The following is a 19,475-nucleotide window of genomic DNA, read 5'->3' on the forward strand; positions in this document are numbered from 1 at the left end:
TAAACCGGCGATAATTGCCTATCGCCCCCCTTGGTAATATGCCCCCTTGTTCTGCACTGGAATATCGGTGCAAAAATGCACTATGTGGCACTCCAGAGGTTTCTGCTTCGTTCTGCCACTCGAGTAGATTTTCTACTCAAGTGGCAACTTTCGCTCCACGAATGGTCATGACCTGCCGCCACCAACCGTGTTAAGAAAATGTGCCTGGGTGCCATTCTAGCATCCAAACATCATGCTAGGTGATGTCAGTTCTCCCTCCCACTTGCCAATTTAACGTTGGTGAGCCACACTCAAGTTAAAACTCCACCATGCGGTGGTATCAGAGTCTTGTCGAAACTCCACATTACCAGCGGAGTGAGCAAAACTTCTCGAACTCTGCTGGTGGAGCCAAAATTATCACCTACCCCTAGAGATTTTATGTTATTTTATGGAATTCCGCAGAGTGAAGCACCGCGAGTTCTGTCCAGCCCTGGTTATCATGCAATACACAATCCTAATTTGTAGTTGCAAAAAGGAGGTAAATGTCTGAATCAGCGACATTAAGGCAAACAATGAGCCCTTGGCTCTGTCAGGCTCAGCATGTTTGTATGCTCTTGAATGCAGTTGTTTTACAATGAGCATTCCACAATGGCTGCAGAGCTTGCATTAAAGTAAGGGCAACAAGGGGCATCCATGTCTAGTGCTACTGCAGATGGAGAATGGTTCCTATAGAAAATGGCCACACATTGCCTGGGCTGAATGGAAGGTATGTAACCAGTGGACATTAAGATACAACCATTCCCCAGATTGGTTTGTTTGAGGACCCTAAACAGTAGCTCCATTATATTCAATTGAATGCTTTTGAATCCTCTTGGGGCTTTGAATGCCTCTAACAGGTGTTACAACATTCGGAGATGATACCTAGAAGGTCGATTGGTGACAAAGCCAATTTGAGGGTCAGGATCTAGAGATGGAATGACGTTGTGTGGTGTACTGGCAAAAAATGTAGCTAATATCTTCATATCTGTGTAAATAAAAATTTACCAGACAATAGTTCACACATTGTAGGTGACCTCTATCTGATTTCGGAATTATGGTTAATAGGGCGTTGTTAGTAAAGGAATGGAAAGAACCCATTCCCTCAGCTTCTTGAAAAGCTGCATGCACCATTCTAACCAAGAGAATTTGAACTATCTTATAGAATATGCAGGGAAAGCAGTCATCCCCAGGAGACGTATTGTGGGATAGGGTAGAGATCACTTCCCCTATTCCCTCTATGGTAATTGAACCCTCTAGGAGCAACCTCTCTGCTTCAGACAAACTGGGGATGGTGTATCGGCCAAGGAAGTCATTCCTAGTCTTCAAAGTGTTGAGACCGTCGGAGTGGTAAAGATGCAGTAGAAACCATACGGACAACTGCACAGTACCTGTCAGATTGGTATAGGAACACCATGTTTATCGTTTATTGCAGGCACCGCCTTCTGCTATTGTCCCTCGTTCAACTGAGCAGATAAGAGGCACCACGCTTTTTCACTTTTTTCGTGTTCATAAGGACGGTATCGGAGTCTACACAGACCAAATTCCACTTGTCTGTGAATAATGAGTTCATGTCAAACTATACTTCTCTATTTGCCTCAGAGCCTTGTCAAGTCCCGGATAGAATACTCAAGACTGATTTGTGTTTCATTAGCTCTCTGAGGTGTCAAAGCACTGTCCTGATTAGCATCACCCTCGAGGTGGCTATCCCTTTGGTCCATGAGGTGATTAGAGATGGGGTGCATTTACTCTATTCACCAATCCAACACAGATGGAGGCATTCTTTTGATGGTAGCAGCCATTATATTCTTGGACATGTGTGCACCAAAACTGTCCAAATAGCTGTGCTCACTCTTACACTTCTATTGCTCAACTCCTTGAGCCCAGAAAGAGAACAGCATTGAAGGCTCTCTGCAGTTCATTAATCATTAGTCCTTATCTAGTTCAGGAAAAATTATCCTCAGAGGATGAAACACATAGAGCTTGCACAAGTGTGACATTGAGGTGTATTTATATCACTGTTGTAGCTTGTGTTATGGTTGACATTATGTGGACAAAAAGAAAGTGTGCACTGTCGAGATGTTAATTGCGATGCAAAAGAACATTATTTTTGGGAATCTCCCAATATGTCTGTTTTGTACTAAATACTATTTATAGCTGGTGGTATGTATCAATCTCATGATCTTTGTCCTGGTGGGGTCCACCACAGTTCTAACTGCACTGTCTTAACATAGATAACAGCATTTTTCACACAAAACAACAGAAACAACTCACAGTCATAGAGTGATATGAAATCTCATGACGAATACCAATAAAGATGGCCTTTCTACGAGGTGGGGGCATACAGAAAGGGCATCAAGATAGGCCATGTCATTGCCCAGAATGGCTGCTGGGCATTCAGCCTCTTTAAATTTGATGGAGTTTTAACACATTTATTCGAACTTCAATATTTTCTTTAATTCTCAAAAATAGCATGTTTTACTCGTAAACATTGATCATAAAAAATACGTATGCACATGTTTCAAAGAGCATTCATAGTCAATGTCAAACAATGAACACATGGGGATAAATTATATGCGGTCAAAAGTTCAATCTTCCTTGAGTGATTGGTCTCTCAAAGAGCAAATTCGACAGGATCTAAAAGACAACAGCATACCAAACTATATTGAGTTGTTTCATATGCACACTTATTTATATCAAAAACAGAACATTCTGGAGTGAACACTGAGTGTTCACTCCAGAATGTTCTGTTTTTGAACTTTTGACCGCATATAATTTACCCCCTGAAGAAGGGTTCTACCTGTAACCCGAAATGCATTGGGATGTTGGCTATTATTTTTTGAATATTAAGCATTGATGAACTGTTTATATTACCTTACATGCATTGGAAATATGTTTTGTTAATATTTTCATGTGTTCATTGTTTGACATTGACTATGAATGCTCTTTGAAACATGTGCATACGTATTTTTTATGATCAATGTTTACGAGTAAAACATGCTATTTTTGAGAATTAAAGAAAATATTGAAGTTCGAATAAATGTGTTAAAACTCCATCAAATTTAAAGAGGCTGAATGCCCAGCAGCTGTGCTTCTAGCAGCCTGGGGTTTCCCTGGGCTAATATTTGAATGAATGTTATTTAGGAGGGAATTAGGCACAAAACCCTCACACTAGTAAGCACGCTAAGATTTCTCCAAAATCCACACAATCCATCTTCACAATTGATTACCGGTGTGCAGATCCACCCCATACTAGAAATTCGTTGCCCAGAATGGAGCAGGATGTTAATATGAAGCAGAGTATTTCCAACCTATAGTGTTGTAATCCAGTCCGGAGATTCGCCAGGATTGTAATCTAAACCTGAGTATCCTTGACAAATTTGTTTAATTTTGCTCTCAATCCAGTGCAGCAGCAATGCAGTGTAATTGAGAGTTCCAGGTCCCTCAGCATTTTAGGAGGCTCTCATGATCCTTATTGTTTTCGAGGCCAGATTTCTAGCACTATGATTTCCTTTACAAAACCTAGTAGAATAATTAAAACATTAGAATGTTGGGACAATGAAATGTCTCAGGGTTAATAATGGCAGTTGTTAATTTTGGGGGTCTCTAGTTGGCAGAGGTAGCTACATTTGACCAAATAGGGACCCTTGCATCTAGTCAGGGTAAGGGGGTACACTCCTAAAATAACTCCTGCTCACCACCTTGGTAGCTTGGCACGAGCATGCAGTATTATCTCAGAGGCAGTGTTTAAATCATTTGTGAACACATACAGTAACCCAGTGACAACACTACAAATGGACACCACACAAGTTGTAGTATAAAAATAAGTATTTTTATATAGACTTAAAACAAGACGACTAACAACAAAAATCCACAATACTGTACCTTTAAAAATGATAGGAATAGCTTAGTTCTTTTTAGATGTAAAATGAGACTCTTTAAGTTCAATGTACATTTGGATGCGTAACGCTATACAATGAAAGTGTTTCAGGGAAGGTGATGCGTCGGTTCCTTACATGCAAGAACGGTGATGCGTCAAGTCCTTACTGCTGCATAGGGGATGCACCGGTTCTTCTTGGCGTGGGGAGGTGATGCGTCGGTTTCTTACTGTGCTTCCGTGGCGATGCCACTAGCAGCGCCATGAAGATCCGGTGCAATGAACCAAAAATGACGTCTTCTCCTTGATGCGACACGATACGTGCACGCCCGATGGCTGCGCAGTGACTCAACAATTCTTCTGAGTCACGACAAGTCCAGCGACGCGCTTCTCTGTGGATGCGACAGCATCTGATGCGATGGCGACACTCTTGTCCGGTGATGCAAGACGCTTCGGCGATGCAATGCAACAGCGGTGACACCCTTCTTTAGTGATGCGATGACAGCGGCGGCGACACGGTTCTCTGATGATGCAACGGCATCTGTTGTGATGGCGACACTCTTCTCCGGCGATGCAAGGTACTTCTGCGAGGCGAAGCGGCAGCGGCGACACCCTTCTCCAGTGATGCGATGACAGTGGCTGCAGCTGCAACACGCTTCTTCTTCATGAGTTGTGCTCCAGCCCCTTGTGACACGTAGTCCCTCAGAAGGCCCAACACAACAGCACATACTTCCAAAGAACTCTTGGGGAGCTGGTTGGTGAAGTCTGTTGTCCTCGAAACTTCAGCAGGAGGCAAGCTCTATCTCAAGCCCTTGGAGATCCTTTACAAGTTGATGTGAAAGTCGCACAACGTCCTTTCTCCTTTCTGTGGCAGTCAGGCAACAACTGCAGGCCAATCCCCTAAACAGCACTCAGCTTAGGGATAGTCTCCTCCTCAGTTTCTCTGGTTCCTCTCCTCAGCAAAGGTTCTTTGTGTTTCCCAAAGTGATCTGAAGTTCTGGGGATTGGATCCCCTCTTTTACACTCATTTTTCCTCTGTTCTCTGAAGGCAGAGAGGCTTTTGCCTAGTCCAAACCAGTTCTGGTCAATCCTGGAGCACTTTGTTGACAAGACTACTTCTTTGCTTTCACAGTGTAGGCCAGGGACATCAGATGTACCACAGGAGGTGGAGTCAGCATTATTATGTAGGGAAGGTACAGCCCTATTCAGGTCCCAGGTGCAACTCCTCCCACCCATCTACATGCAGATCTCTCTATTCAGCCCTGTGCTGACTTACCCTGTTTCCTCGAATCCCCAAGCCGCTGTCACTCAAACTCCAGACCAGGAATACACAACCTAGCAGAGTCAGGCTTGGATAATTAGACAAGAAAATAGCTGCTTTCTAAATGTGGTATTTTTAAACACAGAATGCTAAAACAAACTTCACTAAAATATGTATTTTATCATTCTGAATTCAGGCATACTAAACTTGAATTTCTACCTAGTTCCCTGAGTCAGTTAGGATTATAAGATGTAATAATCAAACTCCCCATTCTGGCCTATGGGGAACAGGTAGCCTTGCAATAGTGAAAACGACAATGACTGTAAATCACTATTAGGATATGCCACACACTTCAGGGCTTGTCCTACCTTTTACCTACAATGCACCCTGCCCTTGAGCTTACCATAGGGGTGACTAATGTGCAGAAAAAGGGAAGGTTTAGGGACTGGCAAGTGGGTGCACTTGCCCAGTCAGCATGGCAGTACCAGACTGCTCACAGGCTCTGCAATGGCAGACCTGAGACACACTTTTACAGGCTGATTCTGTGGGTGGCACAACCAGTGCTGCAAGCACACCAGCAGCATTTGGTTTACAAGCCCTGGGCACACTCAGTGCACTGTACTAGGGTTTGATAGGTAAACCAAACCAACCAATCATGGAATCACTAATCCATACATCAATTTACCATTGGGAGCACTTGCACTGTGGCACTGATTAGCAGTGGCACAGTAACCAAAGCATCTATAACCAGCAAAAACACATGAGGCAACAGCAAAAAATGGAAGAGAGACCCTTGCCAAGGTGCCAGGTCTAACAGCTGGTATAAGCCTTCTGCTCCAATACTCCAATGTTTGTTTGTTTCTCCCTTTTTAATGTAGAACATTATACCTTCAGTGGGTGGAATGTTCTAAAAGACTTAAGGCCCTTCTGTCTCGGGTGATATCAGTGTCAAGGGCCTTCTTCACCATTATAGACCCTCACCTGCAGCTCAGGCCTATAACTTGGGTTAGGGGGTTTAAACAACCTGTACAGCCATCTGAAGTGAGCTATACAACTATATTATGCTTCTCCACTGCAATCATGGAATTGGACCTGCTGCTCATGATCAAGTGCCTAGAAATTCTTAAGAGCTGAGCTTAATAGCTGTTGTACCCAAGGTGAGTGACAAGGTGAATGCCAGAGCCCATCATAAAGGTATCTGAGGGAGTCTAGTAGAGGAAGCACACAGAGGCTCTGATCCTTCTTTTTATAGACACACTTACTGTAACACAGAAAACCTGTAACATAAAATCAGCCCCATGGATTTTAGGACATGTATTATGCAGGACTATGAACCTAATTTAAGGTTCAGGTAGTAGCCTGGTGTCCTGCCCGATTGGTAGAGGTGATGACCTGCACCACTTAGGTGGATGACCACTCATTACAGTTAAAGATATCCATCTGCTTCTTGGAGATTTCTATGCCTTCAGAGGAGCCACTGCCACAACAGCTCCTCTGAAGTCACTGGCATTGCCTGTATATACCGTTCAAACCTCCTTGTTACCGAACTGCCGGTGGTCCCCTTGGACTCCTGTGAATACCTTGCACTCCCCACCTCCAATAACACCTCACAGCTGTGCAAACTTTACATCTTTTACCAGCCCCCAGGCAAGAACGACACCTTTACGGACCTTCTCATGGAAATCATCACAGCCAAGGTGTCCCCAAACTCTAATTAAATTTTCCTTGGCGGTTTAACTTGCATTGGAACGGTCCTAAGGACCCTCAGGTCAATGCCATCAGAGACTTCTTGGCCGACAAAGCCGTAACCCAAGCCTGCTCCCTCCCCACTCATTTGAAAGGTGCCACCCTAGACTGGATCATTGCTAAGGAATCAGCGGTCAAACTTATCTCCATTGATCCTTGTGATTGGTCTGATCATCATGCCATCACCTTCCTCCTGCCCAGCACCCATAAATCATGGACACCTCAACCTGTGATTCCCAAACGATGGTTTCGAGACACCAAGAACCTCGACCACGAGAAACTGGCAGTGCGTTAAGAGTCGGACCCCCCCACAGTGCACATCGGTCACCAATTTAGCGGACCATTATTTCTCCACCATAACCGACATTCTAGATGACCTGGCACATCTAAAATTAAAAAGAACCCAGATAAAGGACCGAAATCCCTGGTTCAACTGATCCCTTAACATGGAGAGGAGATCCCTTCGACAGACGGAACGGATCTGGAAACAACACCCATCTGAAGCACATCTTACACTCCTTCAACAGGCCAGAAATGCATAAAATAGGAAAATCCTGAACACTAAAAAATAATTTTTCAGAACTGAACTGGAGAACGCCATGAATCGACCTCGCAAGCTGTTCAACTTGGTCAAACACCAATCCAACAAAACTAGCGAAAACCACCAAAGAAACACCAAAACCCCTAATATCAAGCGAGGAATTCTCCACTTTCTTCTGTGAAAAAATCTCTGCTCTAGGAAATGAACTTAAATCTGCTTCCCAACACCAAAATAAAAATCAGCCAGCTCCACCTCCTCTCTCCTCATTGTCCTCGCAAACCTCACACAAAAAACCAAGCACACTGGTCCAACTTTAAAGTCTATGAAAATCACTCTATCTTGCGAATTCTTGCCTCCTTAAAAGCAAACAATCACTTTAATGATCCTCTCCCCTCTAACTGCCTAGCTGCCGCCTCTCAGGCTATCATCCCTTCCTGGACCACAATAATCAACGCCTCCCTCCTACAGGGCTCAATCCCTGATTCGCTCAAGACTGGCCAAGTTGTTACCATCCTAAAAAATACCCATGCTGGACCCTGAGGCCGCTGAGAACTATAAACCCATAGCTAATATCCCACTCCTTGCCAAAGTTCTGGAAAAATGTGTGCAACAGCAACTAAGTCTACACATCAACAACTTTCACCTGCTAGATGACTACCAATCAGGTTGCAGACCTGGGCACAGCACGGACATCACCCTCCTCCACATTGTGCATGACTCACTCCAAGCCCTAGACCTAGGCAAAACCTGTCTCCTAATCCTTCTAGACCTTTCCTCCTCCTTTGATACGGTGAACCACGAAATTCTCCTAGAACGCCTCAAACTGAGGATGGGATTGGATGGCACCATCCTTGAATGGTTTAGATCCTTCCTCCAAAACCGCTCACAGAGAGTCCTCATCAACGGTGATCTATCCGCCCCCTCGCCGGTTGCTGTTGGAGTCCACCAAGGATCAACCCTCTCCCCCTCTCCCCCACCCTCTTCAACCTTTACCTTGAACCTCTCACCGAGGTGCTTTGAGCCGCCAAAATCTCCATCCTTATGTACTCCGACGATACACAGATCTACATAAAAATCTCTTCCACTGAGGACATTCGCTCCCTTAACCAGGCCCTGAAGCTGACAGTCTATTGGCTCACTGACAAACAGCTGAAACTCAACTCAAATAAAACCGAATTTCTTGTGATCTAACCATCCAAACCAAATCCAGACATCCAGGAATGGATCAAGACTATCACAGCACTAAACTGCCCTCCTACCATTGTTGACTCTGCGAAATCCCTTGAAATAACCCTTGACAGCAGCTTGAATATGAAAGGCCATATAAACTCTATGGCCAAAATGGCTAGATTCCACCTGAGCTACCTAAGAGACCTAAAACCCTTCCTCGATGCGTCCGACCTTAAAACGGCAACCCAGGCCCTAGTCATTTCCAGACTTGAATATGGATAGTCTACTCTTGCTCTTGCTGGGCTACCCAGAACTCTCTGGCCCCATTGAAAGCCTGCCTCAACACCGCCGCCAGAGTCCTAACAGGCTCACAAACATTTTACCACATCTCTCCCCACCTCAAAGCACTGAACTGGCTTCCCGTTGAGGCCAGAATACAATTTAAACTAGCCTGCATTACTCACAAAGCTCTGTACTCCAATTCCCCTTCATTTCTCAAACAAAAACTCATGCTATCCGGAGGAACCAGAAACTCCCGATCTGCCAAAGACCTGCTGCTGCAACCAGCAAGCTTCCGGAAGATAAAAACCTACAATCGGGCCTTCTCTGGGGCCGCACCAAGAATCTGGAACTCTCTCCCACCCTCCATTAGAACACTCCGTCCTTGGCACACTTTAAAAAGGAGACCAAAACGTTCTTAATGGGAAAATACCTCATCTAATGAATACCTTCCAATCACTTCATCGACATGTTCCACCCTCCACCTCGGCATTATCCAAGGCCTCCATGAATGAAACATTTTGCAGCACTCCGGGGCATCCCCTCAAGAGTTGAGACTGCGTGTATGTTATACCTTCTTGCTTTAATTTTTAAAGACTCTAATATTGATCCCACACGTAGCTTGGACCTTTGACGGCATGCACCTCTTGTATAATGCAGCCGCTTGTATTTTTATCTACTTGCTTTATTTTTTTCCCACATGTAGCTTGAACTATATACTGCGAGCTCCTCCCTTACAATGTATCCCTAACTTTCCCAATGTGATCCCTCCCATCCTTATGCTTTGTATTCCTCCCCAATAATCATGTAAAGCGCTCTGATAACCTCACAGGTCTGGTTTGCGCTCTATAAAACTATAAAATAAATAAATAGGTGGCCACTATGTTTCATGCAGCCAGTAACAATGTTAAAAGTGAAAAGGAAAGATTTTGTTTCTTCCAGATCATGGGGACATTTTGTATCTGTTGAGGACCACCAGACCTTTTTGAAGGTACCACACAGGGAACATCTGTCCTAAATAAGGTGGAGGTACTTCGATCAATGGTCCGATCTCCATCAGCTCAAGTTTCTGCTGGTGCCAAGCGGGGTTCCACTGACAGAAATATGGTGGTTTGCCTGACTCTAAATAGAGGGGGCTAACCAAGAGTATGCAAGAGTGGGCACCCCGCCATACATATGGTTCAGTATCCTATCCACCAGACTCTAAATAAGGCATTTTCCAAGATTGAATCTTAAATGGTTTTATGATGATCATTGATAATGAAGTGTGAGCAGTCGTGGCTCCTCCACTATGGTGGAGGAGCGTCACCCCACTGCTTTCAAACAGTGGGAGAAGTAGAAACATAAAATGATAATGTTAGATCTGGAACCATTGGTGTGGGTCTCCCTTCCATTTTTCGCTTTTGTCTCCTCTGTGTTTGCTGGTGTTAGATGCTCTGGGTGTTGTACCACTGCCATTCAGTGCCACAGCGCAAATGCTCCCTATTGGAAATTGACTGTATGAATTGGTATAATCATACTTGACCCAAGGAACATGATAGGAAAGTTGAATTCAGTATGCCTGAGCTCCAAATATTAAAGTGCATCTTTTAGTGACGATTATTTTTATATTCTGTGATTGAGAATACCACTTTTAGGAAGCAGGTATTTTCTTGCTTAAACCTTCCAGTGTGCTCTGCTGTTATGTGTATTGGCTGTCAGGTTTTGGAGGGTCAGGGCTGAGCCTGATCTGGATTGAATAGAGATCTGCAGTATAGTATGGGGAGGGGTGACCCTTTGATCTGAGCAGGGCTGTGCCTGGCAAGGTGAATGATGGCTCCACCTCCCACTGTGATTTGTCACTTTTTGAGAACAAAGACTTTTTTGGTATAAAGATCTGTGCTAAAACCCCTACACGTGGTGTTAGTTCTGGATGTCAAGACGAACCCTGTCTGTGCAACTAGAGGGAAAGGATTTTGAAACTTTCATCCATCTTGCTGACACAACTACCCAAGGACGTGATTTAAGCTTGCCTCCTGCTGAAGTCTCAGGGACATTAGACTTCACCCATTAACCATCTGGATTCCTATTTGAGGGGGATTCTACTCATAGGTGAGGCCTCTGTTGAGAATTCCAGAGCCTCTGGTTCTACTGCGGGGAACGCGGGCTGAAAGTCATTCTTATCGCCATTGTGGGCCACCACAGTTGAGGAGCTGTTGCCGCTGAGAGCCCGCATTTGCCTGTGTTACCAAAGTCATCGTGATCGCTATTGTGAGATGCCGCAGCTGAGGATCTGTTGCAGCTGAAATATGCCTGTGTTACCAAATCAATCAATCAATCAATCAAGAATTTGTAGAGCGCACTACTTACCCGCTAGGGTCTCAAGGCGCTGGGGCGGGGGGGCTGCAGCTAATGGTCGAAGAGCCAGGTCTTGAGCAGTCTTCTGAAGGCCGGGAGGTCTGTGATCTAATGTAGAGGGAGGGGGAGGGCGTTCCAGGACTTGGCGGTACGGTGGGAGAAGGATCTGCCCCCGGAAGTGGTTCTGTGAATGCGCGGGGCGGTGGCCAGGGACAGGTCAGTGGAGCGAAGTTTCCTGTTGGGTACGTAGAAGGAGAGTCTGTCGTTGAGGTAGGCAGGGCCAGTGTTGTGGAGTGCCTTAAGGGCGTGGATCATGAGTTTGAATGTGATTCTTTTGTCGACGGGGAGCCAGTGCAGGTCTCTTAGGTGTGGGGTGATGTGGCCTTGGCGTGGGACGTTGAGGATCAGACGTGTGGAGGTGTTCTGGATTCTTTGGAGTCTGTTGATGAGTTTGGACAGGGCTCCGGCATAGAGGGCGTTTCCGTAGTCGAGTCGACTGCTGACGAGGGAGTGTGTGACGGTTTTCTGTGTGCCCGTCCGGATTCATCTGTAGAACTTGCGGAGCATACGGAGGTTGTGGAAGCAGGAGGGGGAGACCGTGTTGACTTGGTTGGTCATGCTGAGCTTGGAGTCGAGGATGACCCCTAGGTTGCGTGTGTGGTTGGTTGGTGCCGGGGAGGTTCCCAGTGATGCGGGCCACCAGGAATCGTCCCACGCTGAGGGATTGGGCCCGAGGATAAGGATCTCCGTCTTATCCGTGTTCAGCTTGAGTCGGCTTGCCTCCATTCAGTCGGCGACGGCCTTCATGCCCAGGTATAGGTTGGATTTGGCGGTGAGGGGGCCTTGGTGAGGGAGAGGATTAGCTGGGTGTCGTCAGCGTAGGAGATTATGTTGAGGTCGTGTATTCTGGCGATGCGAGCGAGGGGGGCCATGTAGACGTTGAACAGAATTGGGCTGAGGGAGGATCCCTGGGGGACGCCGCAGATGGTTTTGGTAGTTCCGGATGGGAATGGGGGAGGAGTAATCTCTGGGTTCTGTCGGTGAGGGAGGAGTTGGTCCAGTCCAGGGCCTTGTCTCGGATTCCTGCGTCGTAGAGGCATGTGCGTAGTGTGTGGTGGCAGACGGTGTTGAAGGCGGCAGAGAGGTCCAGGAGGATGAGGGCCGCTGTCTCGCCGTTGTCGAGTAGGATTCTGATGTTAACGGTGGCGGCGATGAGGGCGGTCTTGGTGCTGTGATTGCTGCGGAAGCATGACTGGGAGGGGTCCAGGATGCTGTTGTCTTCTAGGTAGCTGGTGAGCTGGGTGTTGACGATCTTTTCCATGACTTTCACCGGGAACGGAAGCAGGGAGATGGGCCGGAAGTTCTTGAGGTCGCTCGGGTTCGGCCTTGGGTTTCTTCAGGAGGGCGTTGATCTCGACGTGTTTCCAGCTCTTCGGGGCGGTGGCGGTCTTGGAGGTCATCGTTATCCACATTATGGGCCACTACAGCTGAGGCGTTGTTGCAGCTGAGGGCCCACATTTGCCTGTTTTACCAAAATCATCGCTATTGCTAATGTGGGCCACTGCAGCTGAGGAGCTGTGCCACTGAGGGCCCGCACTTGCCATCCTACGAGAATCATAGCAATCGCTATTGTGGGCCGCTGCAGCTGAGGAGCTGTGCCGGTGAATGCCAACACTAGTTCCCACTCCGAAGATCATGTTACCACCTGCGTGTGCCGCTGGGTGCCCACCTTTAAGGTCCTACCCAGGATCATCGTGAGTGCACGCCATGGACCGCTACAGCTGGGAGCTGTGGCCACTGCGAGTCCGCCTGTCATCACCGAGACTTCCTAGTGAGGCTGTGTGCCGTGCCCTATTAAATATCAGGTACATTGTGCACCACCGGGTCATGTGGACCCCGGCCTCGAACCAAGTTTGTTCCACGTGGTTTTTGAGTGCCTTTATTGCTTTTGAAGTGAATCTGTAATTATGTGCATTGTGGATCCTTGAGCACTTTTAAGCCTTGTGTTCAGTCTATATAAAGATAACTATTTTTCTATAACTGCTTGTGGTGTCCGTTTGTAGCGTCTTCCCTGCCTTTTTGTGTATGGTCATAAATGTTTCATACACTGCCTCTGAGATAGGCCTGTCTGCTCGTCCTATGTTACCACTGGGTTGATCAAGGGTTATCAAAGGGTGTATCCCACTTACTCTGACTTAGGAAGAAGGATCCCTATTTGGACCTCGGCGCACACCGCTGCCAACTAGAGATCCCCATTTCTAAGAGATAATAACTGTCAGTTATCATTTTATGTTTGTGCTACTTTGTGGGAGGGCAGGTGGCGGGGCAACTTTGCTCTCGGAGCTGGGCAGGGGAGGAGTGGTTTGTCAACTCCTAAGTGCGCAATGACTGTTTGGTCGGCCCTCTCGGGCCACCCAAACCAGTCATGTGTTCTTTCCCCATTCTCCATGAAGGCTGCATTACAGCCTGCTTGTAGAAAATGCCCAGGCGCCGATTCCCTGGTCGAGCTTCGAACCAGGACTCCACCTGGCTGTGCTTCCTGTTCGCCGAGGAGAGCAGGAGCAGAGACCCGGGACCCGGCGGCACGGTAAGTACATTTTTTTATTTAAAAAAAAAATGCGCACCCTCACACGACCCCCCCCCCCCCCCCCCCCTGCGCCTGCCCTCGCCACACCCTAAGCCATTCCAGCTGCCACTGAGTGTGAGCATTCTATCTTGACCATTTCACACAACTCTACTACTGGCTGACCTGGTCAAGCCCTGACAGCCTGTCTGAGGACCTTATACTTGTTATGCCATTTAAGGTCTGTGGTGCTCACCTTAATTTTTTTCTATCAATGTTGCTAATGTAATTGCCTTTATATCCTAATTATAATATTATTTTCCTATTTAGAATGGGCTGTTCGTTACAATAGACAACTTAATGTTTATCTGACTTTTCCTAAGTTTCACCCTCGACCTTACATTGGTATTTAACATATTCATTCAGTCTTTTTTAATTTTTAATTTGTCTCAAACATACCTTATTAATCTCTTAACTGTTGTTTTTTAGTGTGCTTGACATGTATTTGTAAACTAAGGGCATTTTTCTTGTCATGAAATACATATTAATTGTTACACAAACCAATAGCTTCCATCACCTCTTACAGGATGTTGCCTTAACCAAAGAAAGAGCAGGGCAGCTCTTGGAGCGCCTGGACCAGTGAGTGAATGGCTGTATTTGAGGTTTTTAGGAAGCTTGGTTAGAGTGCACTGCCTCTGTTTTTATGATCCGAGATAAAACGTGGTAGCCATGATTTATAGCAGGCCGCCACGGATGACCTTAATTTAACCTTGATAGGAACGAGCATTGAGTAAAGACCATTACATTTTATTCCAACTCTATCCTGCTATTGGCTTCTTTAGAGAGCTCATTTATAGAAAAGGCTTAGATAAATACAACCTCCTGGTGACCCTACAAGGTCTAACGTGAAACAATAAGAAAGTATATGTACCCTATCCTATGCCTTAGTGTAGGTTTGAAGCTGTACAACAGCCGCTTTCCAACTTACAACATTGCTTGAGCTGATGCAAAGCAGGCAAACCGAAGCTCATAAAATTAACATCACTACAGAAAGCATTACAATGCACATTATACTTATTCTCATACACTTTTAATGCAGTAATTAAAGTAGCACACGTAATTCTCTGCATTTTAAACATCAGAACTCACAAATTGAAAACAAGTGCAAATGAAACGTCGGCTCCATTCTCATCTTCTGAGCCTTAAATGGAAGCAGGCTTTCGCCTTTTTGTAATTAAACCATCCACTCAGCCCAGATTTTTCTGTTTTACCAAATGAAGCATTGGAAACATTTGTTTTTTAACGCAGCTATTAGGAAAATGGCAGAATGTCGTTCCCAAGTGGCATGAAGTCATGCAAGTTTATTGCCACTGACTTCAGCTGCTATCAGGTTACCCTTGTTCCAGTCCTGCTGCAGAGAGAAGGATTGAACTGGGGAAACTGCCCTTCCTCACAACCAGCATCCGACTTCTGGGACAGAGCTGATGATATCCATGCACAGTGTCAGTCCTTGCTATTATCTTTTCTGCCATCTTTCTTTGTTTTATATAAAGCTGGACTTCCCCCCTTTACTTAAGTGCAGTTAATCGAAATCACCTGAAAGCAATTTGGAAGCTGCCAAATAGATATTTGAAACTTGTGATATCATTGACTTTTTAAAGTAGTGAATGCATGGGAATTTGAAAGGATATAGGACAATAACAAGTGTAGGGGCAGCACACACACCACTTAAAGTGTTAAACCTCAAAGTCAGATTGAATTTTGTCTGAAGTGATTATTGCTTAGGAACATTTTCCGAGGGCTTTTTCACTTGTCAAGTCAAGTCAAATAATTTATATAGCGCGCTACATACCCAGAGGGTCTCAAGGCGCTTGAAGAAGGGAGGGGAATTACTTGTCGAAAATCCAAGTTTTAAGTTGCTTTCTGAATGCTAGGTGGCTCTGACTGAGGCGAAGGTGAATGGGAAGTGAGTTCCAGGTTTTAGCTGCCAGGTAGGAGAAGGATCTTCCTCCCATGGTGGTTTTGTTGATGCGAGGTAAAGCAGCAAGGGCTTGGGTGGAGGAGCGTAGCTGGCGGGAGGGGGTGTAGAAGGAAAGTCGTGTGTTGAGGCATTCGGGTCCAAGTTCGTAAAGTGCTTTGTGTGCGTGGGTTAGGAGGCGGAATGTTATCCTCTTATTGATGGGAAGCCAGTGGAGGTTTTTCAGGTGACTAGAAATGTGGTCTTTACGTGGGATGTCTAGTATGAGTCTGGCTGATGCGTTCTGGATGCGTTGGAGTTTTTTTTGAAGTTTTGCGGTGGTACCGGCGTATAGGGTGTTTCCGTAGTCCAGGCGGCTTGGAACCAGTGCGTGGGTGACCGTTTTTCTAGTTTCGGTGGGGATCCAGCGGAATATTTTTTTGATCATGCGAAGAATGTTGAAGCAAGATGATGAAACGGCGTTGACTTGTCTGGTCATCGAGAGTGAGGAGTCCAGGATGACGCCCAGGTTCCGTGCGTGGTCCGTCGGGATGGGTGCTTTTCCAAGGGCCTCTGGCCACCAAGAGTCATCCCAGGCGGAGGGGGAGGTACCTAAGATAAGGACTTCTGTTTTGTCTGAGTTCAATTTCAGACGGCTGTGCTTCATCCACTTGGCTACTTCTTTCATTCCTTCATGTGGGTTGGTTTTGGCGGTGTTAGGGTCTTTGGTGAGTGAGAGGATCAGTTGAGGGTCATCAGCGTAGGAGATGATGTTGAGGTTGTGTTGGCGTGCGATGGCCGAGAGGGGGCTCATGTATACGTTGAAGAGGGTGGGGCTGAGTGAAGATCCTTGTGGCACGCCGCAAATGACTTCAGTGGCCTCTGACTTGAATGGTGGGAGGCGGACTCTCTGAGTTCTTCCGGAAAGGAACGAGGTGATCCATTCCAGTGCTTTTCCTTGGATTCCGATGTTTCTAAGGCGTTGTAACAGGGTGCTATGACAGACTGTGTCGAAGGCTGCGGAGAGGTCAAGGAGGATGAGGGCGACTGTGTCTCCATTGTCCAGTAGAGTTCGAATGTCGTCTGTTGCTGCGATGAGTGCGGTGTCAGTGCTGTGTTTTGCTCGGAAGCCGGACTGTGAGGTGTCGAGGGATTTGTTGGTTTCGAGGAAGGCGGCGAGCTGGTTGTTGACAGCTTTCTCGATGACTTTGGCCGGGAATGGAAGGAGTGAGATGGGGCGGTAGTTTTTGAGTTCGGTGGGGTCAGCTGTGGGTTTTTTCAGAAGGGCGCTGAGTTCGGCGTGTTTCCAGCTTTCCGGGAAGGTGGCGGAGTTGAGGGAGCAGTTGATGACGTCTCGGAGGTGTGGTGCTATGATGGAGTCTGCTTTGTTGAAGATGTGGTGAGGGCATGGGTCTGTGGGGGATCCTGAGTGGATGGAGTTCATCAGGCGGATGGTGTCCTCAGTGGAGATTGCGTTCCAGTTATTAAGGATGTTCAAGGGGGGTGAAGGTACGGCAGAGGGTTGGGTGTGTTGGTCTCCGGGTTGGTTGTCGAAGCTGTTGTGGATGTCTGCGATTTTGTCGTGGAAGAACGAAGCTAGGGAGTCGCAAAGGGTTTGCGAGGGAGTGATGTCGTTGGAGTTGGCGGTAGGGTTGGTAAACTTTTTGATGATGTTGAATAATTCCTTGCTGTTGTGGGCGTTGTTGTCTAGTCTGTCTTTGAATGCGGCTTTCTTGGCAGTCCGGATCAGTTGGTGGTGTATGCGGGTGGCGTTTTTGAAGGCGTCCCTGGTGCTGATGTTTGGGTCTTTTTTCCAGGCCTTCTCAAGGGAGCGACAGAGTTTCTTGGATTTCTTAAGATCATCGTTGAACCAGGGGGCGTTTTTGCTGCCTAGTTTGATTTGACGTTTTTTCAGAGGCGCTAGGTTGTCGGCGCTGTGGGTTAGCCATTGAGTGAGGTTAATGGCTGCTTGGTTGGGGTTCGAGGAGTGGGCAGGGGGGTTTTGAAGAAGCGATGAGGAGATCCGGTCGATGGTGATTTTGTTCCAGTTTCTTCGCAGAGTAGCTTGAGGATGGTTGTGGGTTGTGGTCTTTTTGTAGACAAAATGAACGCAGCTGTGGTCCGTCCAATGGAGAACTGTGGTGTGACTGAAGGAGATATGTTTGCTGGAGGTGAAGATAGGGTCGAGTGTGTGACCTGCTTCGTGGGTGGGGGTATTAACAAGTTGTTTGAATCCGAGGTTGGCGAGATTGTCCAGGAGGGTGGTGGTGTTGCTGTTGTTGCTCTTTTCCAGGTGGAAATTGAGGTCTCCCAGTAGAATGTAGTCTTCGGAGGGGAGGGCGTGTGGGGTGATAAAGTCAGTGATGTCTTCACTGAATTGTGCACGGGGTCCTGGTGGCCTGTAGAGGAGGGTGCCTCTGAGTGTGGTCTTGGGGTCGGTGTGGATCTGGAAGTGAAGGTGTTCGGCGCTAGGGAGGTTGACGTCTGAGCTGGTTGAGATGCGGATGGAATTCTTGTGGACGATAGCGATGCCTCCTCCTGTTTGGATGGTGCGGTCCTTACGGATGATCTTGTAGCCTTCCGGGATGGCAATAGTGATGTCTGGGGCTGAGGAGGCGTTCATCCATGTTTCTGTTAGGAAGGCGACGTCTGGAGAGATGGTGTCTAGTAGATTACAGAGGTCGATGGCGTGTCTGTGGACTGAGCGGGTGTTGAGCAGGATGCATTTTAGGTGGTTGGTGTCAGATCTCTGTTTGGTGTTCGTGGATGAGGAGTTGGTCTTGGTGCCGTCATACTTGCAGGAGTTGCATGTGAAGGGTCCATGGGTGTGACCAGGAGCGGCTTGGGCGCAGTTGGGGAGGCGACCGGGGTCTAGGGCTAAGAGGGTGGAGGAGTCGTAAGTAATGCGGGTGGGGTGGGTGGGGTAGGGGGCAGAGGGTTTGGCGCTGGGCGCGGTCCAGGCGCGGACGGGCGCAGACGGGCTTACCTTTGGCGCACCTTCGGCGCGCATAGGGCGCGAACGCTGCGCGTGAACGCTGCGCGCTAATGCATCTGTCATATATGGATAGTGGAGGGGGAAGGGCGAGGGGGGATCAGCTGGGAGGCGGGATCGTGGTGGAGGGGCCGGGATCCTAATCACAACAACAACAAAGATGGCTGGCGATTCCAAAGCGGGACAGGCTATGCACGATAGTAAATTAATGCGGAGGCAATGCGGCACACAAAGCGAGCAACACACCACAGTAGCTGGGAGTGAATTAAATTATGGCGGATGCAGCTGAGGAGGGAATGCGGGCAGCGCAGGTTCCAGGAGAAACTTTTTTGATCAGATGGTCAATGACCTAGAAATTGTTCTCTAAGTTTATGAACGTTTTTAAGTCTAGCTTAAAAGAGATTGAGCTCTTGATAACTATATTGCATACAGGGGCATGAAGCTTATAGTTATGCTGAGATTAGACACTATTTCATCCCAAAAGTAATTACAAAATGGGGGTGTGTGGCTAACTGCCCAAGATGGCGGCAGCATAACTCCTGAATTTCTTTAAAGAGGCATCTAGTCATGCAATCCTAGCCAGACACTGTTCTTGACAACCCCAATTGCTCCCCATGCTTGCAGAGCAGCTGCGAGTAGCCATGGAGTTCATATGGAGTTGACTCTGCGAGTGCTGTTGCGCGGTCTATTGCCCGGGACACAAGGCCGTGAGAATTTTATGCTGCTACACTAGGAGT

The sequence above is a fragment of the Lissotriton vulgaris genome, chromosome 6 (assembly GCF_964263255.1).
Source record: "Lissotriton vulgaris chromosome 6, aLisVul1.2, whole genome shotgun sequence".
Taxonomy (NCBI): domain Eukaryota; kingdom Metazoa; phylum Chordata; class Amphibia; order Caudata; family Salamandridae; genus Lissotriton; species Lissotriton vulgaris.